Source organism: Carettochelys insculpta, chromosome 4, assembly GCF_033958435.1.
Source record: "Carettochelys insculpta isolate YL-2023 chromosome 4, ASM3395843v1, whole genome shotgun sequence".
Classification (NCBI taxonomy): Eukaryota; Metazoa; Chordata; order Testudines; family Carettochelyidae; genus Carettochelys; species Carettochelys insculpta.
Window position 1 is genome coordinate 123,177,410 of NC_134140.1, and position 22,551 is coordinate 123,199,960.

The 22,551-nt window shown below is 45.5% G+C and overlaps 1 protein-coding gene across 3 annotated transcripts in view; it reads left to right on the forward strand.

Annotated features, from left to right (window-relative positions):
- WDFY3 (WD repeat and FYVE domain containing 3) overlaps positions 1 to 22,551 on the forward strand; it is a 284,323-nt gene that overhangs the window by 46,416 nt on the left and 215,356 nt on the right. For 2 of the 3 annotated variants that reach the window (XM_074993680.1, XM_074993682.1), the window contains exon 2: positions 14,469 to 14,561. The exons of the other annotated variant lie outside the window; for it this stretch is intronic. The gene's annotated coding sequence lies outside the window, so the exon portion shown is untranslated. The remainder of the gene's footprint in view (positions 1 to 14,468; positions 14,562 to 22,551) is intronic. 3 annotated transcript variants of the gene reach the window in all.

A 22,551-nucleotide genomic window follows, 5' to 3' on the forward strand; every position in this document is an offset into this window, starting at 1 on the left:
AGACCCCTGCGACTATTCCGCCTGTCCACAAGAGAGCGGATAAGAAATACTTCGTGCCGGCAAAGGGCATGGAGTTCCTGTTCAGCCACCCACAACCAAATTCCTTCGTGGTGGAGTCGTCGCAACAAAGATCAAAGACATCTCAATTCAAGACGGGGGAACAGACAAAGATGCCAAGAAGCTAGAGCTGTTCGGCAGAAAGGTCTACTCCCCCTCCACTCTACTGTTGCGAATGGCAAATTATGCAGCGCATTTAGCGAACCATAATTTCGACAACTACACTAGGTTAACCTCCCTCATTGACTCGCTTCCAGAGGACAAGAAACCGGTGCTCAAGGCCATCGTGCAAGAAGGCTACGCGGCCTCGAGGACGGGAGTTCAGATCGCCCTGGATGTTGCGGACACACTAGCACGCTCCACAGCTACGGCAGTGGTGATGCGAAGGGAGTCCTGGCTCCAGACTTCGGGTATACCGAGGGATCTGCAGGCAAAGATAGTCGATCTTCCCTTCGGCTCGCAGAAGCTGTTTGCTGAATCAACTGACTCGGTCCTTCATTCCAGTAAAGATTCAAGAGCCACACTTAGGACCCTGGGGATTTACACCCCTCCATACAGAAAGAAAAAGTACTACCCTCAACAAAGACGGTACCAGTACCAGCAACAGCGTCCCCAGTACCACAGGGGTTACGAGCAAGGGTGACATCAACAGCACCAGCAGTACAGAACTCCCAGGCGACGTTCACAACAGAGCCGTGCGTCCTCGGGGCAGGGCCAAAGGCCACAAGTTTGACACACAGATCCAGGGCTGCGCCATCACTACCATCGCACAAGGTCATCCGAAGCAACTATTACACCATCGCCTCCGACCATTCTACGACCAGTGGCAAAGGATCACCACAGAAAAATGGGTGCTGGAGATCATAGCCACGGGGTACGCCATCCCCTTGCAGTCGCTCCCACTGCCACGACCTCCACCCAGGCCCCACCTCCAGGAGGCCTCCCATGTAGCGAGGCTCAAGCAGGAGGTAGACCATCTCATAATCATAGGGGCAGTGGAAAGAGTGCCGGAGCAACTGCAAGGAAAAGAGTTCTACTCAAGGTACTTCCTCATGGAGAAAAAGACAGGAGGCTGGAGGCCCATCTTAGATCTTCGAGGCCTCAACCGGTACCTGCGCAAGCAACGCTTTCGGATGATCACAATCGCCTCCATCCTTACGGCACTGGACGATGGAGATTGGTTCGCAGCCCTCGATTTACAAGACGCGTATTTTCACATAACTATCCATCCGGCTCACCGGCGATTCCTCCGGTTTGTGGTAGGCAAAGAACATTTTCAATATAAGGTCCTACCGTTTGGCCTCTCCTCGGCCCCCAGAGTCTTCACCAAGCCCTTGGCAGTGGTGTCAGCCTACCTGCACAGACAGGGGGTATTTATATTCCAGTATCTGGATGACTGCCTACTCAAAGGGGCCTCGAAGGAGGAGGTACTACACATGATATGCGTCACAGCAGGCACGTTCTCTTCGCTCGGCCTGGTTATCAATCTGGCAAAATCAAAGATAGACCCCACACAGGACATAGAGTTCATAGGGGCACGCATAAATTCTATTACAGCGAGAGTATATCTACCAGAGACTCGCTTTCGGGCCATCGGCTCCCTCATGCAGGTCATCACCTTCAGCCCTACGGTTCCGGTCCTGACGTGCTTACAGCTGCTGGGCCACATGGCAGCGGTGACGTTCGTAGCACAGAACGCCAGGTTACACATGCGCAGCATGCAGCACTGGCTGGCGAGCGTATACAAACTGGCAGCACACACCGTTCACAGGGTGGTGTCGCCCACAGCAGATGTGCACAAATCTCTGCAATGGTGGGTAAACCCCAAGAACTTGCTAACAGGGGTACCCTTCCACCAACCACAAATATCGGTTTTTCTTATTACAGATGCCTCCCTCATAGGGTGGGGAGCACACATGGGCGAAGAGGTGACTCAAGGGCTGTGGTCCTCCACGGAGCAGTCACTGCACATAAATATACTGGAGCTCAGAGCAGTGTTCAACGCCTGTAGACACTTTCGAGACCATATACAAGGCAAAGTCGTCGGGATCAGTACAGACAATACCTCGACCATGTTTTATATAAACTGGCAAGGAGGAGCTCGATCCCGTGCCTTATGTGCGGAAGCAGTCCGGTGATGGAATTGGTGCATTGCCAACAATATAATCTTGAAAGCCTCGTACTTCCCAGGCGCTCACAATGTGAAGGCAGACCAGCTGAGCAGGCGTTTTGCACTCACGCACGAGTGGCAGATCCGTCCCGATCTGCTACGACCGATTTTCCACGCATGGGGTTTTCCCCAGATAGACCTGTTTGCCACTCAACACAACAAGAAGTGCCCACGATTTTGCTCCAGGGCAGGACTGGGATGGGGGTCCCTGGGGGACGCGTTTGCGATCTCGTGGAGGGGCCCCCTGCTTTACGCTTTTCCTCCCACAGTGCTGATCCACAAAGTCTTGCAGAAAGCCAGGAGGGAAGGAGCCCGAATGATCCTGATAGTCCCAACGTGGGATCGACAGCAATGGTTCCCCCTACTCCTGCGCATGTTGGACCGTCCACTGATGCCTCTTCTGGTGGCGCCAGATCTGCTCACGCAAGCCCAGGGGTCCATAGTGCATCTGCACCCCCAAGGCCTGCGACTACAAGCGTGGTTAATCCATGGCTCAGCTCCCTAGAGAGCACATGCACAGAGGAAGTGCAGCAAGTCTTAGAAAGTAGCAGGAGGACTTCCACCAGGAAGACCTACAAGCAGAAATGGACTCGCTTCACGGCTTGGTGTTCTACCAAACAGCTGGCCCCCCTTTCGGTGCCTATACCTGTAATATTAGAGTATTTACTGGACCTCAAGAGAGGAGGACTCTCACTATCCTCGTTAAAGGTCCACCTTGCCGCCATTTCGGCGTTCAGACACGAGGAGGAAAGGCACACGGTGTTCGCCCATCCCATGGTTACCAGGTTCCTCAAAGGGTTGGTAAACCTGTACCCCCCTCGGAAACCGCTTCCACCTTCGTGGAACTTGGACCTGGTGCTTAACGCGCTAACGGGACCACCGTTCGAGCCCTTGGCCACGGTTTCCCTCCGCCTCCTTACGATAAAGACAACCTTTCTTCTCGCAATTACGTCAGCTCGCAGGGTGAGCGAGCTTGCGGCAGTTATGGCAACGCCACCCTGCGCAGTATTTTCCAAGGAGGCGGTAACCATATGGCTGCATCCAGCCTTTGTTCCCAAGGTTTCTTCTGAGTTTCACATTAACGAACCTATTGTTTTACCCTCGTTTTATCCAAAGCTTCATAACTCTAACAAAGAGGCACGCCTACACCTCCTGGACGTGAGGAGGGCGCTAGCCTTCTATGTAGACAGGACCAAGTCCTTCCGGAAAACGGATAGACTCCTAGTCTCTCTCGCTCCCAAATCGAAAGGAGAAGGTCTCTCTTCACAGAGAATCTTGAAGCACATCTTATCCTGCATAAAAATGTGCTACGAACTCAAAAAGACTCCTTTATTGGCCACTCCCAGGGCTCATTCCACTAGGGCGGTGGCGGCATCAACAGCCTTTTTCAAGGGCGTTGCGCTAAAAGACATTTGCAGAGCGGCGACCTTGTCATCCTATGACACCTTCGCCAAACATTACGCCCTTCAGAGGGTATTCCAAGAGGATACCCGTCTCTCGACAGCGGTCCTCTCGGGGACAAGCTGCACATAATCCGATTACCCACCTCCTATCTTGGGTTACTGCTGGGTAGTCACCTATTGTGGAGCACCCACGGGGACACTCGAAGAAGAAAGACAGGTTACTCACCGTAGTAACGGTGGTTCTTCGAGATGTGTCCTCGTGGGTGCTCCACTACCCGCCCATCCTCCCCACTTCGGATCTCTGTTAGTGTTTTGCAGGAGCATCCGAGGCGGTTGGTCAAGGAACTGGCGGGGACCGGATCACGCACGTGGCCAGGAGCGTGCAAGGGAGCGGCGCGCGCCGGCGCATGTGCGGTCCGGCAGAAACTGCTTGGAGGATCCGATCTGCAGTGCCAGGCGATCCCGACACCTATTGTGGAGCACCCACGGGGACACATCTCGAAGAACCACCGTTACTACGGTGAATAACCTGTCTTTATTAAGTTTGGAGATGATACCAAGCTGGGAGGGGTTGCAATGGCTTTGGAGGATAGGGTCATAATTCAAAATGATCTGGAAAAATTGGAGAAATGGTCTGAGGTAAACAGGATGAAGTTGAATAAGGACAAATTCAAACTGCTGCACTTGGGAAGGAACAATCTGTTTCACGCATACAGAATGGGGAGCGACTGTCTAGAAATGACTACAGCAGAAAGGGATCTAGGGGTTATAGTGGACCACAAGCTAAATGTGAGTCAACAGTGTGATGCTGTTGCAAAAAAAACAAATGTGATTCTGGGATGCACTAACAGGTATGTTGTGAACAAGATATGAGAAGTCATTCTTCTGCTCTACTCTGCGCTGGTTAGGCCTCAGCTGGAGTATTGTGTCCAGTTCTGGGCACCGCAGTTCAAGAAAGATGTGCAGAAATTAGAGAGGGTCCAGAAAAGAGCGACAAGAATGATTAAAGGTCTAGAGAATGTGACCTGTGAAGACAGGCTGAAAGAATTGGGCTTGTTTAGTTTGGAAAAGAGAAGATTGAGGGGTGACATGATAGCGGTTTTCAGGTATCTAAAAGGGTGTCATAAAGAGGAGGAAGAAGACTTGTTCTTTTTGGCCTCTGAGGATGGAACAAGAGGCAATGGACTTAAACTGCAGCAAGGGAGATTTAGGTTGGACATTAGAAAAAAGTTCCTAACTGTCAGGGTGGTCAAACAGTGGAATAAATTGCGAAGGGAGGTTGTAGAATCTCCATCTCTGGAGATATTTAAGAACAGGTTAGATAGATGTCTATCAGGGATGGTTTAGACAGTACTTGGTCCTGCCATTAGGGCAGGGGGCTGGACTTGATGGCTTCTCGAGGTCCCTTCAAATCATAGTATTCTATGATTCTGTAAAGGGGCATGGAAGACTGGGACCCTTACTAAGCAAACATCTGTGCTGCCAACTGGGAGGTGCCCCAGAAAGTCTGTCCTGTCCAGAACCTGTGTGGCACCCCAGCCCCTTCCTCCCCTCTGCTCACTCTTGCACCTCTACCCCATGTGACCTAAACCATCTGCACCCCTGCTTCTGCACCTATAACACCTCCCAGACCTTATACCCAATCACAACCCAAATGCCTGCTTTCCCCCACCCTCCCACACTCTTGCCCTAGGTCACATCCCCTTCTCAAATCCTACACTCCCTCCTTCATGGCACCTCCAGGACCCTCAGCCCACTCCTTCACCTCAGGGAGTCCAGCTGTATTTTTGGTGTTCTGAAGCTTCTTAAATAATGTGCTTAAGCCCAGCAGGCAAATTAGAGATTTAACCTAATTATTTCCTGTAGTCTACATTTCAGGAAAAAATAAAGTATAGGGTACAGCACATGAAGCCTCTCTGTGTGTGTGTGTGTGTGTGTGTGTGTGTGTGTGTGTGTGTGTGTGTGTGTGTGTGTGTGTGTGTGTGTAAAAGTTACAGTATAATTTATGTGGTGGAAATTAACAGGGAGGAAATACAGTTGTGGCAAACAGCAATTATACATTAATGCATAGTTATCCTCTGTCTTCTGTAGCACACTGTTTTTGAAAAATTGGCTTGTTAGAGAAAGTGAGCAAGTTCTTAAGTGTTGTATCCAAACAGAAACATGTCTTGAGGCTGAATAATTTATTTCAAGTGGATAAACAGTTGTCAGTGTATATTAGGCTATACCCATCAGTGTGGTAGGTATAGCTTATCTCCTAAGGCAAAATGCTGAATTGACTTTCTGCATTTAGTTTAAAATCAGCACTTTTTCTTTAAAAAATATTTTTTTATTTTTAAATATATAACTCAGTCTGTTAGACCTAGTTTTGTAAAAGGGGGGGGGGGGGGGCTTTTTTAATAAACAGTGCTTTTATTTTTCTGGTGTGAAAATACTTCTGTTGAGAAACTAGTAAATGAACTCCGCAAGGACCTACTGTAGATAAAGGCTGTCTGCTGAAGAAGAAATGGAAGTAGAAGCAGGGTGGAAACTGCAGTAAATTGTCACTTTAGACTTCTAACAGATGAAGTCACTGTGCTAAAGACCAATGTTTTGCTTTGAAAAGATAGAGTTGAAAACTGTGCCAGCAAAACGGATTGTTATTACAGAGAGGAAACTAGTTGTGTGAGCAACCATTTTTTTTCTGATGTAATAAGATTTCACTTCGCACGAATTTTATCAAAAAACACTATATATAAAGGTTCAACAACCAGCAGTGAAAACAAAATGTCAGAGTTGGAGAACAAACAAACAAAACATTGTTTTGAATAAAAAATTAATTACAACCACAATATTGGATCAGACCAGTGATCCATCTTGCCCAATATCCTGTTTCTGGCAGGGACCAAGGCAGTGTGCTTCAGAGAGAATGAACAGAACAAGCAATCATTGAGTGATCCATCCTTATTATCTATTTCTAGTTTGTCAGTCCGAGGTTTCATGGAATCATAGGGTTGGAAGAGACCTCAGGAGGCCATCGGGTTCGGCTGCTTCCTGAAAGCAGAACCAATCCCAACTAAATCATCCCACCTAAGGCTATTAAGCCAGGACCTAAAAACCTAGGGAAGGAGATTCTACCTAGCAAGATCCAGAGCCTGGGATTACATCCCCACACCCCTTGGTTACTAGCCAGTGAGGGACCTATCCTCCAGAAAAATACCTAGTTCCCTTTTTCAACATAATTGTAGTTTTTGGTCTTGACAACATCCCCTGGCAGCGAATTCTACAAGTTGACTGTGTTGTGTGAAGAAGTACTTCTTTTTGTTTGTTTTTAACCTGCAGTCTATTAGTTTTATTAGGTGACCCTTGGTTCTTATGTTTATGTGAAGTGGTAAGTAATACTTCCTTGTTAGTTTTCTCTGTAGTGTTTGACTTTATAAACTTCACTAGTTTTCTTTTAAAGGTGAATAGTCCCACACTTTATGATCTCTGTTGATATAGAAACTGTTTCATACTCTTAATAATTTTGTATCTGAGAGGTAGCAGTGTTAGTCCATATCCTCAAAAACAACAAGAAGTCCTGTGGCACCTTATAGACTAACAGATATTTTGGAGCATAAGCTTCTGTTAGGAAAGACTCACTTCATCGGATGCATAACTCATTTGATGAAGTGGGTCTTTGCCCACGAAAGCTTATGCTCCAAAATATCTGTTAGTCTGTAAGGTGGCGCAGGACTTCTTATTGTTTTTAATAATTTTGATTGCCCTTTGTACTATTTTTTCCAATTCTGATATCTTTTTAGAGATGGGACAACCAGAACAGTACTCAGTGTGGGTGTACCATATGTTGATATAGTGGCAGTATGATATCGTCTGCCTTTTGTATTCCTTGCGTAATAGCTCCTAACATTTTTAGTTTATTTGATTGCTGCTGCTCATTGCGCAAATGTTTATAGAAACTTATCCATGAAGATTCCAAGATCTTTCTTCTGTGGTAACAGCTAACTTAGATCCCGTCATTCTGCATGTGTACTTGGGCTCCTTTCTCAATGTGCATTATTTTGCATTTATCAACACAGATTTTCATCTGCCATTTTGTTGCCTGGTCACTCAGTTTAGTGATCTCCCTTTGTGATTGTTCGCAGTCCGGCTTTGGATTTAGCTATCTTGAGTGATTTTTTTTCTCCCATTGTCTGCAAATTTTGCTGCCGGCTTTGCTCCTTTTTCTAGATCATACATAAATATGCTGAACAGCACTGGTGCCAGAACAGATCACTGGGGGATTTCACTGTTTACCTCTCTCTCTTGTGAAAACTGACTGTTTATTCCTATGCTTTGCTTCCTGTCTTTTAACCAATTACTGAATCATGAGAGCATCTTCCTTTTTATTCTATGATTGGTTGCTTTTGTTGCAGAGCCTTTGGTGGGGGTTATTGTTAAAGGCTTTCAGAAAGGCCAGGTACTCTATATCCTCTGGATTACCTTCGTCCACCTGTTTTTGTTGATCCTCTCAAAAAAAAAGTAGCTTGGTGAGGCATTATGTTCCTTTGCAAAAGCTGTGTCGATGCTTCCACACCAAATTGTGTTCATCTATGTGTGTGATAATTCTGTTACTACTATATTTACAATCCATTTGTCAGTATAGAGCCTAGGCTTACTAACCTGTAATAGCCAGGATCATCTTTGGAGTCTCTCTCTCTCTTCTTTAAAAACAAAAAAAAAAAAAAGGCAGGGGTGCGAGGGTGGGAAATAGTGTCTTATTCTCTCTGTTCCAGTCATTTGATACAGTAGCTGGTTTTAATGATCAGTTACATACCATGGTTAGTAGTTTGGCAATTTCAAATGAGTTCCTCCAAAATTCTAGGGTGAATACCATCTGATCCTGATGAGTTCCTTGTTCAATTTATCAACTTGTTTCAAAACCTTCTCTGTCAACTCCTTAGTCTGGAACAATTCCTCAGATAGTAGCCTAAAAAGGGTGGCTTAGGAATATCCTTCATATCCTCATTGTTCTTATGATGATTGATGCAAAGCATTCATGGAACTTCTCAGCAGTCTTAATTAAGTATTCTTTTAGCACTTTGGTCATCCAGTAGCCCACATTTCCTGCATCTCATATACTCCTCCCACCCCCATTTTTTTACTCTTTTTCTGGTTTCCTTCAGATGTTTTGCAGGTTGTTTGTTCTATAGAAGTTGCCAGTGCTGTTTTTAGAGCTCAGCAGTGTATACATTTTAGAAATGTACATCTGTCTGTGAATCTGTTTTATTCAAGAACTCCTCTTAAATGGGTAAGAGCCAGGACCAACACACTCGGCATGCAGCATCCCAGCATCCACCACCGTGGCCTGACCCAGGCAGCAGTTGCTGGCCCTGGGAAGTGCTGGTGGGTGTCCTATACGACCCAGGTTGGCCCCAGGGGAGCAGCTGCCGTGGACTGGCCTTGGGGAGTGCCAGTAGCTGGCCTTTGTGGCCCTGGCTAACCCCAGGCAGAGGCTGGCAGGTGCAGTGTGTGTCTCTCCCCTGACCCAGGACAACCCCAGGAAGAAGTTGAAGGGTGGGATGTGTGGGCCTCTCACTCCCACCTTGCTGGACCTTGAGAAAGGAGCCCAAGTACACTCCCACCTTGCTGGACCTGGGTAATGGCAGGTAAGTTTGCTAGTTAGAGCAGGGCTGAGTAAAATATGACCCATGGGCTGAATTGGCCAGCCAAGCCACCGGTTCTGCCCCACAGACAGCGTGGGGAGCTTCGGTCAGGCTTCCTGCCTGTCCTGCTTCCCCACCACCTCTCTGAAGAGCAGTTATGGGACCTGTTTGTCTTGCAGCAGTTGTGTGCCGGGGATGAAAGGGGATAAGGCTCACATGCTTTTCCCCACCGCCAGCATACTCACATTGGCTGGTTTCTGACCAGTGAAGGATTCCTGTTTTGAAGCACAGGCGGCATGCAGAGTACCCCTCTACCTCTTCTCCGGCTTGTGTCTATTGAGAGGGCACACGGTCCCTTCAATGTCTGAGTAGGCAGAGAACCTGCCCAAGAAACCTGCAGGGCAGCTGGCTGGAAGTCAGATACATAAATCTCCTGACCAGAGCCTGCCTCTGGGACCTCAGACCCACCTTCTTCCCAGTCCTCTGCCCCTTCACTTCTGCCCCCTACCTACATAACCCAAACCCTCTGCCCCTGCTCTTGCACCCATATGCCCTCCCAGGCCCTGCACCGTAATTGCCTTGTCCCAGGTCACAATCCTCTCCTGCCCTAGATGACAACCCAAAAGCTTGCATTCCAGTACCCTACTCCTGGTCACAACTGCCTCTTGCACCCATTCTCTGTCCCTTACCATGCACTTCCCCCATTAATATCAAGGAAGAGTTCGGCCTTTGACCATTTACAAATTCTTGGAGTGCTCCCGCCCGCCATCAAAAGTAATTGTCCATCCCTGAGGTAGAGTATAAATTCCTTTAATAGCAACAGCATCACATTTTTTTGGCATTTACCATATTTGCTTTTTCAGCAAGTGCTAGCCACTTTATTATTAAACAGCAAGCTTACTATGATGGGTTCAGAGTTTGAACTAAATGTAGCACATATTTGCAATGGAAATTAGCTATCAAAATACTCTGAAGAGGGTACTTGGAAATATAATTGCTGGTAGAATGGTGGCTGTTGGAAATTACAGAATAGATGAAGGGAAAAACACCATGAAGACCATTACAGGAGCAAAAACCAGATTCACAGGTAGAGCACAGCATATGCATGGAATCAGGGCTTCTCTAGAGAGGCATTTGATGAGAGAAGCACATCTTATAGAGGGCTAGAGGAAAAAAAAGAGGACTTGTTTCCTACAAAAGTTTTGAGTTAAGGACATGTCCTCTGCTATTGGAAAGAGAAACCTTTGCAATTAAATTAGTGTGTTTTGAGTGGTTGATTGGGAATTGACCGAGTGTGATTAGAAAGGCGAAGTGGGTCTTTGCCTACAAAGGCTTATGCTCCAAAAAATCTGTTAGTCTGTGAGGTTTCATTGTTTTTGTGGATACAGGCTAACATGGCTACACCTCTGATACTTTATATAAGACAGATGAACTTCGTATTTGACTTTTTAGGAAAATACTTATACAAAGGAAACATTTGTTTCTTTCATTTTCTCTAACTGAACCATAATGGTTCCCACAAACTTCAGACTTCTTTCATGTTGTGACAAGGTCCCTGTCAGTCTCCTAGGGGATTCTGTGCTTCTTGACAGTTTCTTGCATGCCTCAGGCAGTCATGGCAGCCCCTTTGCTGCCATGGGGTTTCCCACAGGCACGGGCCACACTCACTGAGCCATTCTCATGACAGGCAATTCCTATATGGAGGAAAAGCAAACCTTCTTCAGCATGTTCCTGGGCTGCTTTTGACTATGCAGCAGGCTAGTCCTCCAGAGGAAGGGTGGTGGGAGCCCAGGCCTGCCCACTCCTCTAGGCTCCGGCCCAGGGTTCCTAGGAGAGAGGCAACTGGAGGGGCTTTTACCCCTGCCCCAATATAGCAACCTTTACCTGGGCTGTTTCACTCACTGCTTCCCTCTGCAACCGTCCCTCTGTACCTGGCTGGTGATCTGGCCCTCAGGCTCACCAACCTCCCACCCTTCCTCCACATGCACCTCTCAGCTTCTTCCCTCCCCTGTGTGGAGGGGAAACTTTTTATAGTGAGCCAGCAGGCTTATTCTGGCAGCAGGTGCCAGATTGGCCCAGTACTGCAGGCTGGTCCTTAAAGAGCCCCCAGCTGCAAGGCTAGTTAAGGAATAGGAACGCTTTGACCCAGTTCCCGGTGTACCTGCCTTCCATTAGTCTCTTGCAGGGAGAGAGGGATAGCTCAGGGGTTTGAGCATTGGCCTGCTAACCTCAGGGTTGTGAGCGCAATCCCTGAGCGGGCTGTTTATGGGTCTGGGCAAAGAAAAAAAAATCAGTCAGGAATGATGCTTGGTCTTGCCAAGAGGGTGGGGGTCCGAACTCGATGGCCTCTCAAGGTCCCTTCCATTTCTAGGCGACCAGCGTATCTCCATATTTACTCTCTGGCACGTGCTTCAGGAGGTGAGGGCAGCTTTACCTCCCGTTGCTTGAGTCTACCTTAGCCGGGTTCTGCGAGAGGATGCACCTCGCTCCCCTCTCACCCTTGAACCTCTCTGTAGGCCCTGGGCCCCATGAGCTCTCCCAACCGCCTCCCCCCATCACCCCAGTCAGCTGCACACCTTGCAGCCAGTACCCTTTCGAATTGCACCGAGACATCATCTGCACGTGCTGGTGCTCCATACGCTTCGCTTCCCCACCCTCACGTCCCACCCGGACCACAAGTGGCGAGACCTCCTATTGTCAGCAGAGGGTGGGGAGCCCCAGTGGGCCAGCCTGTACTCCACCTTGGTCCCACGGCCTGCTGGGGACATCAGTCGGAGGATCCTCCACGGGGCGGTGAGCGTGGACGTGTACTTGTCACAGTTCATCCCATCCCAGACACTTGCCCCTTCTGTAGCACAAGGGAGACGCTGGCAAACATCTACCTCGAGTATGCCAGGCTGCAGCCCCTCCTCCAGAACCTCCTGTTGAGGTTCTGGCTGCACTTCTCCATGCACCTTCTGATCCTGGCACACCCCATCTGTGGCCCCACAAAGTCACAGGACCTCCTCGTCAGCCTCCTCCTGGAAGACCAGGGAGAGGAGGCTGGCCGAAGTAGGGGGCAGGACTGTGACTGTGGGGCCTACTTCTGTTCCACCATCTGCTCACAAATCCGGGCAGAGTTCCCCTGGGGAGCATCTGCTGGCTTCCTCGACACCTTCGAGGAACAGTGGGCATTGTCCAGGGCTCTCTGCTCGCTATCCCCCTGCGGCTCCCTTATATTTGCCCTTTGACTTTGGCTCACCCATTCCTGTTCTTTCTTTAGTTGTCCCCCATGTTCATTTGGGAACTGTGCTATTTTAATGGATCCCCCTCTTAAGGGGGACCTCTTAGTTCTGGGCGGGCTGCACGCACCCACTCCCTCGGTTATCCCCATAGGATTAGGTTCTTCCAGCCTGTAGGCTGTGGTGGTATCTGAACACACATTCTGATAACATCTTTGACAGGTTATGAACTGCAGATTACTCCCACAAGCAGCCATACACATTCTGGTAACATCTCAGACATAGGCCACTTCTGAACAAAGTCAAACACTTGTTCAAGGTCATTTAACTGATCTTCACCAAAATTATCTTGTGAAACTTTTAAGTTCTGTCAGCTACTTCCTTTTTCCAGTGTTGTCTTTCTGCCTTTGACTTACTGGCTCCACTCTTCACAATGCCCATAGGCTAACTCCTTTTTCTTTGGGGTACTGTGGATATCTGACAGCGTAGCAAGGAGATGGAAAAGGAAGCAAGGATGTCAGGAATCAGGTGTGTGAGGAGAGCATGCAGGGTGAAATGGGCAGTGAGCTGACCCATAACCCACTGAGGTTCTACCTGTGGTTCTGTGGCCACCCTGTATGCCCCCTCCCTCGCGTCTCTTTCACGCTGGAGCCCCACACTTACATGTTCCTCCCCCTCCAACACTTTCAGAGCACACAAATCATCTGATTTTTCACTCCATTCCCCCGCTTCCTTCTCCCACATCTGGAACACCACGAATCAGCTGATTTGCTCTGCTCCCAAAGTGCTGGGTGGGAGGGAGGAGGCTTAGGAAGTGTGGGGCTCCAGTTCCCAGGTATGCAAGAAGTGCATGGGGGAGGGGAGCAGCCATGGGCTGCACGTGGAGCTCCAGTGGGCTGCATACAGGCTGTGGGGCTGCAGGTTGCTCGCCAATGGGTTGAATTGTTCATTGATTAGTATATTTTGTACATTTTATAAGTTTTGTTGTTTAAATGCTGCTGGTTTCCTTTTAACCAGAGTTCCTGATTGTTATGCTAACAAGACAACTACTCTGAGACTGGTGATTGTATGAGAAGTGAGAGCTTGGAGCTTTATAATGAAATTTGTCTATCATGAATCACGTAGCTAAAAATCCTGAGTTTCGGCTTGTGAATGGCTTACTGTGTTTGTCACACTCAGCCTGCCTACCGTGTAGAAGTTTTGAGTGAGAACTGGGGGAGAATGTGTTATGCAGCCCTTATAATTGAAGTGTTACTTTAACCAGATAAGTGACTCTGAATGCATACAATAATACTTAAAACTAAGTGCCTTACAGTATTATGCTTCCATAACATCATCCTTTTGAGCTTGATAACCTTTATTAAAACTAGAGTGCTTTCAAAGCCTTACAGGGAACCACCAAACTGGAATTTTTTTACCTCCTTGCATCCAGTTCTGTTTTTCTGATTCTTTAAGCTTTTAATTATACACAGTGGTAGTAAAACAAATATTTTTCAACTGTATTTTTTAGATTTGGATGCCTAGTGATATGTGTTGGTTTGTTTCTGCCTCCCTCTTAAAATTTTAGGAGAGAACCTGATACCCATTTTGCAGTTGGGTAAATTGAGGTTGAAAAGGCAGTGTACATCTTGAATTTCTTAGCAAATTGGTAGCAGAGTTGGTAATAGGACCTGGTTCCCGTTTGCCTGTTATATCTTCCAGGCCTAATGTACTCCCTATGTGTAATAATTTTGCTAGGTACAGATTGCAGCTCTGTTAATCAAAATGGAAATCTGGGCTTGAAAAATAAGGACACTTTTTGCTGCTCAAGTGTTCATGGTCTGGTTTTGTTTTCTTAGTGAGATCTTACATTATCACATGTAGTGATGATGATCATTTTCTTCATTAAAATTCTCGTGCAAGAGACGAAGTGAAAGACCCAAGCAGTCACAGGAGATGCGTGGTGCTCGTGGGGATGCTAACCTTTTTTCCATTTTATTTCTATATTAACTAGTGGGAGCACAGCTTGGTCTTGAAGAAAATCCTTGGAGGGGAATGGACCATGTTTTCATGAAGTTAATACCTGTGATCCGAGAATACCATAGAGGTCAGTGATTGGGATGGTAAAGGGAAGCTGTATGTGTTTAAGAGCTTTTGCAACAATTACTTTGGATTTGTAGTGCCACACTCAGTAGTTTGACTGATCACTTGTATGCAGTCTGGCAGCTGCAAGAGTTTTATTTGCCTTAGAGAAGGGGTAAGTGTGTGAATTTCAAACAGAGTCGAAAATTGGCCTATCAAAACACTTAATCTTAAATTACTGTACTGATTTTGTGCTACAGATTGTTAGAAATATGTCTACCCATCTGAGACTAGAAATATGCAGTCAAGCCTGGCGTTATTTACTTGACAGATTAAACAAAATCTTTTCAAGCAAATTGTTTCAAAGAAAGTTATACAAGATACAAGTTAAAATAAAGGCATTGTCTGAGATCAGGTTTAGGTTGTGGGGGAACACAAGGTTAGTTAACATAATGCGATGCGTAACAAGTACAACCTGCATTGTCCCAGATTGAGGTGGGTGGGTTGTTCAAGAGTGCATAAGTGTATAAGTGTTCCTGGGATTACCACCATAAAGGGTACAGAGTCATAGTCTGTGATGGCAAAGCACATAGGCACATGGGTGAAGTGTGTGTCTTCTGGGCATTCTGTGAAAAAAATAGGTAGTTCATCGGGGAGGGAAGTGGGTGATTCTCTTGTCAGCCATCTTGGTTGTTAGTTTGTATCCATTGGTGGTGGTCTCACCTGTGACCTGTGGGAAGATACAGTTTATCTGGAAAGGATGCTGGTGATGTCTGAACATCTCTCTCTCCTTGGAGGGCAATCTTGTATGTCTCTTTTTGTAAAGTACATAGTCCATCATTGGTGGTCTCTGACATGTCTTTGGTGAAGCCTGTCCTGGTCCAGCCCCGCTTTCCCCTCTCCGCTGCCTGTGAGCTTGGGCTGGGAAATGCACTCCCCACAACCTTTTCACCTTTTCACAAAGTGTGGTGCCCAAAATTGGACACTACACTTCAGCTAAGGTCTTTTCAGTGCTGCCTAGTGTGGAGCAATACCTCGTGTTATGTACGACATTTCTGTTAATACACCATGGAATGAGAGTGCTTTTTCTGAGCCCTTTACTGACTCATAATCGGTTTGTGCTCCAGTGAACCTTTTCTGCAATGTTGCTGCCTAGCCAATTATTCTTTTATATATTTGATTTTTTTTCCTTCCTAAAGTATTGTATTTTAAATGTCTGTACTGAATTTCATTTTGATTTCAGAATAATCCTCCAGTGGCAGCCCCATGGAATCTGGGCTGAAGCCGGAGTCACAAGGAAGAGGGACTGGAGGTTGGGGCTGCAGAAGCCCCGGGAACGTGGGGTTGACTGGGGTTGACTCCAGGTCCAGCAAATTCTCTTGTTCAGGACCTGTCAGGTGCTGACCATGCTGGACAAGGGAGGGCCAACTTGTCGTTTAGAATTTTCACTTCATTTGTAACTATTTGTCTGTTGGTGTTACATTTTAGATTTCTTCTAAATTATGGGTTATAGGTATAGGTAAAAAAAAAATTGTATTGTAGCTTATATTCAAGAAGCTGGTCTCTGATGCTGAAATCACTAAGGCTTTTCCATGACCTGTTAGGACTGTGTCTTATGTATGCTGGTGCATATTTCCTGTGTGGAAGACTTCTGGAAAAATTACGAGCTAAATTGTTTAGGAGCTGTTTTTGAGGTGAGACGGTGCCAGAAAAGAAACTTCTGTGCAGATGATGTCTCCAAGATAGCATGTTTCAGAAGGGTAGCCGTGTAATCTGTTTCAGAAAAAAATAATGATGAGTCCTGTGGCACCTAAAAGACTATAATTTATTTGGACATAAACTTGTGAGGGCTGGAACCCACTTAGTCAGACGCAGTGCAGTCCAGCCCATGAGAACTTACGCTTAAATAAATTGGTTAGTTTTTTAATTGCCACAGAACTCCTTGGTTTTTTTTTCCTGAGTAACCTGTAGATTCTCTGGATATTTCATGCTACATCATGTTTTTCAAGTAGGAAGAAAATCGGTTTTTCTACTGACAGTTGTGTTCTGTCCTAAGCTTCCATTTGGCCTTATTAGTGTATCCCCTGTTCCAGTGCTATCCCAGTGCTTATCTTCTGATTTTTTTTTTTTTTTTTTTTTAAATAATTTGTTCTCTGCCCTGTACACCTTAATCTTTTCATGTACCACCAGTTGAACACACACCACACTTGGGAAACACTGGGCTAAGCCTTCCGTAAGTAGAAATGAATACCAGAAACTGATGAGCATTGAATACTATTGGGTGGAATATTAAGGTGTGCAGAGAGTCAGTAAAGTGACCAGTTTTCATTTGGGCATATGGATTGGGAAGTTAATTGATGAGTTGTGTGGGTATGAGTTATGATGGATTAATAGGGATACATGGAGCACATCGGTGAGGAAATAAAATAATTTTGTGCTAAAAATAAGAATACAGTTTGTTTAAATTGATATCGTGGAATATGGTAAACAACTCTCTGGACCTTGTTTTCCATAGTTTCTCTATTTCAGGACACAGTTATCCTATTTAGCAAGCATGTACAAATCACATACAACTTTTTGGTAAGATGGTTGGAGAAGGGAGCATTGAGAGATGGGATGAAGAAAAATCTTGTCTCAAACTTGTTGACTGCATTAACACCACTCTAGAATCCTAATGTGGGATATTTTAAAGATTTTATTCATGTTTCGATTTAATTGTTCTGGTCTAGCAACTTGCTTTTTTGTTTCATCACACATGCAATAAGAAAAGATTAAATTATTAATAATAAAACTTTTTCAAAAGCACATTTTCTTAGGAATAATTAATTGTGAAAATGGGGGATAATTTTTTTATTATTTTCTTTTTTCTAGTATTTTTAAATATTTTTGTGTTAATTATTTTCTTGAGAGGACTCCATATCCTCGTGTGCTCTCTTCACGCTGCATCCAAAGGTGGCTGGACTCCCATTGATCTTTTTTTTTCTTTTTTTTAAAAATACTGAAATTGCTTTAAAGCCATAACAAGCCCATAACATAGTCATTTTGTTTCTACACTTGAAATATGACTAAGATATTTGATATATCATATATCATTATTTTTAAAACATTGCATACTATTGTACAAGTGAGAAACTGAATAATTTTGGAATTATATATTCTGAAAAAGGCTTTGCTGGCACACATTCATCCCACCAAACCGTTTTTCTAGTAAAATCCTGTGGAGTGTGTGTGTTTCGTGCAGATCCTCATTTCCTCATTTTGGGTAAGAATGTGCCCATCAGTTAGATTCAAGCCTGTACTAGGTCAATGGACATCTGTCATTGATTTTGGTAGAGTTCAGATATTATCCAGCATGCCTGAAGGGTTAATTTCACCTGAAAGGCAATGCCCATTTGGGCAGTTCAAACACTTTTTGACCCAATGCAAAGATTGTGTGGAAGGACAGAGAGGCAATCTCAGCCACGAATCCTCCTAATTTCTTTTCTATTCCTTGATCAAATAGTAACAGGAGGAATAGGATAGGAGAAATTGGCCTTGTGGAAGCAGTTTACTTTAGTAATTTGATTACTGAGAGGTAACCTTTTGGGGAAGTGTGGGTTCCCCCCCCCCCATTCTTTTATAGTGTGTATACAAGTTGACCGTAGCCAGCTGTTTTGTACATGCGAGACACCTTGCAAATCTCAGATGAATAAAACCTGGCCTTGCCAACATCAAAACTCACAAACCTAATTGGAACACCTGCATGGACTGGATGCCTCTTTTTGTGTACTGCTTTAAAAAATCATTAACTTCTCTTTTTTTTTTTGGTCTTGACAACATTCCCCCCCTCTTTAAGGAGTAGAGAGGAGGTCTTAAACTTTATTTCTAGCCTGTACCTAGTATATCTCAGCTGCAGTGAATAGTTGTAATGTCTTTTTATAGTATTATAGTTTTTTAATTTTTATGTTCTCATATTCCTGTTTTGATTTTTTGTGTGTGGTTTTTTTTAAACAAACCGCTACTTTAATCACTATGACTTGGGTGTTATGAAGGCAGAAAAAGGAACCCATTGTCTGCAACACAAAATGGTTCCTCATACTTGTCTTGGGGCTCCTGAATCCTGTGCTAGTGATGGATAGATCTGTGCCTCTCTAATCAAACGAGGCTGTGTGCTGGTACAGCAGGCTCCTGGGGATCACAGTGCAAAGCTCTGAATTTGCCTGACTTTCCAGAGGGATGTTTGCTTAATGATGGGTTGACAGTGGCTTGCAGGCAGATAAGTTCTAAATAATGTGTTTGTAGAGGAAATAGCTCTGTACTATTATTAATGTCTTATAAAGAGAGGATTTGAAACCTAAGATCCTTGCAACAAATTTGAAAAATACGAAGTAGGGTAAGACACACAAATAAATGCCAATTATTCTGACTTAGTTTTTTTGTTTTTGTTTTTTTGTAATGATGTTTTCCTGGAACTCTACGGTTAATATTTAATACACAAGTGACTTTCATAAACATATAAGCTGGGTCTACACATGCAACAAACTTCGAAACATCTGTCCCTCTTGCAAAAGAAGGCAAGGAGCATCTACGTTTGAACCATGTTCTTTTAAAAGGAAGTTGAAGGAACGTGGTGCGGTGTCAAAATCCCAACGCAGATCCCGTATCAGGAAGAGTGTCCCCTTTCAAAATACTCTTTTGAAAGAAGGCATGTGTAGACTCTCCACGGCCTGCTCTTTTGAAAGAGAAGTCCACCATGGTGCCTGCCAGCTGGAGCATGGAACTCAGCAGCAGGGCTCTGTGATCCCTACATCCAGTTACTGAAACCCCATGGCAGGAAGCTGAGAGCGTGCTACTAGTACAGCCTCGAGCTGACTGCAGCATGCCCTCTCACCCACTCTCCAAAACCAAAAACAACAAAATGTCCAGCAGCCCCTGCTCACAGGAGCCTCAGGGCCCCCCCAACCCCTCTTCTCGCAGGACCCTCACAAGGCTTGCAGGGCCAGGAACTGAGAAGAAAAAAAGAGTGCCCTCCAGGATGGAGTGGGAGCCGAGAGACCTTGTCAAACTCTGGAAAGAAGAGGAGGTTCTCGGAGAAATGGGGGTCAAGCGGCACAATGCTGCAGTGTTTGCCTGCCTGGTTCAGGACCTCTTCACCCATGCTTTTCACACAATTAAAACAGCTGTTGTTGTTTTTGTTTTGTTTTTGTCTGATTATTTTAAGATTAATAGAGGAAGAATATTTTCTGAGTTTTCTATCTCTGGTTTTTGTAAAGGTTTAGTGTTTTTACTGAATTTTTATATTGAGGAATGTAGGCATCCTTCAGTCTGCATAGACTATGGATCGCGCCCTTTAAAGTTTCAATTGAGGACTTCATTTACAGTGTCTATTGTGACTATGAAGACCCACACGAGAGTGACAGTCCTTGCTGCATCTCTTGCAGATGTAGTGGGTGTCTGGCAAGTCCTTATTGTGCTTTCTGTGCGCTTGCTTCTCCTCTGATAGCTGTCTGATCTTCATCTCGCCCTTGTGTAACCCCTGCCTCCATCTGCTGCGGTCGTCTGCTAGTTCTTCCCAGTTGTCCAGCTCGATGTCTACCTCTCTGAGGTCTCTCTTGCAGACATCTTTGTAGTGCAACTGGGGGCGTCCAGGAGGTCTTTTGCCAGAGGCTAGCTCACCATACAGGATGTCTTCCATCATTCATCGTGTGGACGTGGCCAAGCCAGCGGAGTCGACGCTGCCTGAGGAGGGTGTGCACGGTTGGGATTCCAGCTTGCTCGAGGACGGCGGTGTTGGTCACTCTGTCCTTCCATGATATTCCAAGGATGCGCCTGAGACAGCGCAAGTGGAAGACGTTCAACCTCTTTTCCTGGCGGGCATACAGGGTCCAAGTCTCGCTGCCATAAAGGAGGGTGCTGAGGATGCAGGCTCCTGTAGACTTGCATTTTGGTGTGAGTGTACAGCTTGTTCTTATTCCACACACTCTTGCTGAGTCTGGACAGAGTTGTGGCCGCTTTTCCGATCCTCCTGTTTAGCTCAGTGTCCAACGACAGGGTGTCAGTGATGGTGGACCCCAGGTAAACGAATTCGTGGACGACCTCTAACGTATAGTTGTCAATGCTGATTGATGGGGATTCAGCAACATCCTGACCGAGAACGTTTGTCTTCTTTAGGCTGATGGAGAGCCCAAAGTCCTTGCACGCTTTGGAGAACTGATCCAGCAGTTTTTGAAGCTGGTCTTCTGTGTGAGACACTACAGCAGTATCGTCTGCGAACAGCATGTCTCTGATGAGGACTTCTCTCACCTTAGACTTAGCTTTCAGCCTTGCAAGGTTAAACAGTTTCCCATCAGATCTTGTGTGCAGCAAGATGCCCTCTGTTGAAGATCCAAAGGCATGCTTCAGGAGGAGTGAGAAGAAGATCCCGAACAATGTCGGAGCAAGCACGCATCCTTGTTTGACGCCGCTCCTGATTCTGAAAGCATCCGATAATGCGCCGTCATATTGGATGGTTCCCCTCATGGCTTCGTGGAACTACTGGATCATCTTGAGTAACCGTGGAGGACAGCCTATCTTGTGGAGCAATTTGAACAGACCATCCCTGCTGACCAAGTCAGAGGCCTTGATCAGGTCGATGTCGAGCTCCTACCAGTAATGGACGAACTGGATCAAGAACCGACTATGGATGAACTGAAGAGAGCCATCGACAGCATTGCAGCAGGAAAGGCCCCTGGTCAGGATGGTATACCACCAGAGGTAATCAAATGTGCCGCGGACACACTCCTGGAACCCCTACATGAGCTACTGTGCCTGTGCTGGAAAGAGGGAGAGGTTCCACAGGATATGCGCAACGCTAACATTGTAACGTTGTATATGAACAAAGGAGACAGAAGCGACTGCAACAACTACTGTGGAATCTCCCTCCTAAGCATCACTGGTAAACTGTTCACTCGCGTCATCCTTGGCAGACTCCAGAAGATTGCTGAGAGGAGTACCCCGAACCGCAGTGCGTATTCCACGCAGAGAGATCTACCGTTGACATGGTCTTCTCTCTAAGGCAGCTGCAGGAGAAGTGCAGGGAGCAGAGAAAGCCACTCTACATATTGAGGAATAGGCCACTGTAAAAAATAGAAAATGTCTTTTCCTACATTTTCTGACACACATTCTAGGAAGAAGAGTGATTTAAAGTGAATTTAGAATAAGCTGAAGGTTTTATCAGCAAAGTTACACTTTGAACATGATTATTTTGATGATAGAAGCTTTTATTTACAAACATTTGAGGCATGTTAAATATTTTTCAGTGCGTCATATGAAGGTGTAAATATATTGAAGCTTCCTTGAACTTCTTCCATTTTATGAATGCTTTACCACGTAAAGAGGAAAACAATAAAACAAGTTTCCCTTTTCAAAGAGTGGTAAAATGGTTTGTATTTTAATAAAACCTCTGTATGTCCATTAATGTGAGGAAGAGACTGTATGAGAACAAATATTTTTGTCTTTGTACTACCGAATCAGCACTTCTTTTCCCCTTGAAAGTTTGCTCTAGTTTCTCTCCATTAAGTGTAGGCCCCTAAGTGAAGCCACGCTGGTGGAGCATGCATAGGAGAACTGTACTTACTTATTTCCTTCTCAAGTCTACCTAACATAACCTAACTTATTTCCTACCCCGTCTACATTTGTCTAGAAAGTGAACATGCTTTGTCAGATGTCAGGGGAAGTTGGTACTGATTGTTGGTGGGGAATTCTGGTCATAAGTATTTTTTTGAAAGTCCTCTGACTTTAAAGGAAGGTCTGGTGTGTTTCTTCTTGTGTATCATAATTAGCTAAATCTTTACAAATGCAGGAATACGTTTTTTAAACGTTAATTCAAATTGTACATATCATCTTCTCCCCAAACATAAAAATTAATCTCCGGAGGCTTCTGGGGATGTGTGTAGCTCACCTTTATCCCGAGGAACAAAAAAAAAATAAATTTATACGTACAAAAAATATTTAGCCATTAACTGCTTGGTCTTTGTGTATGTAAAGTAACCCTCCTT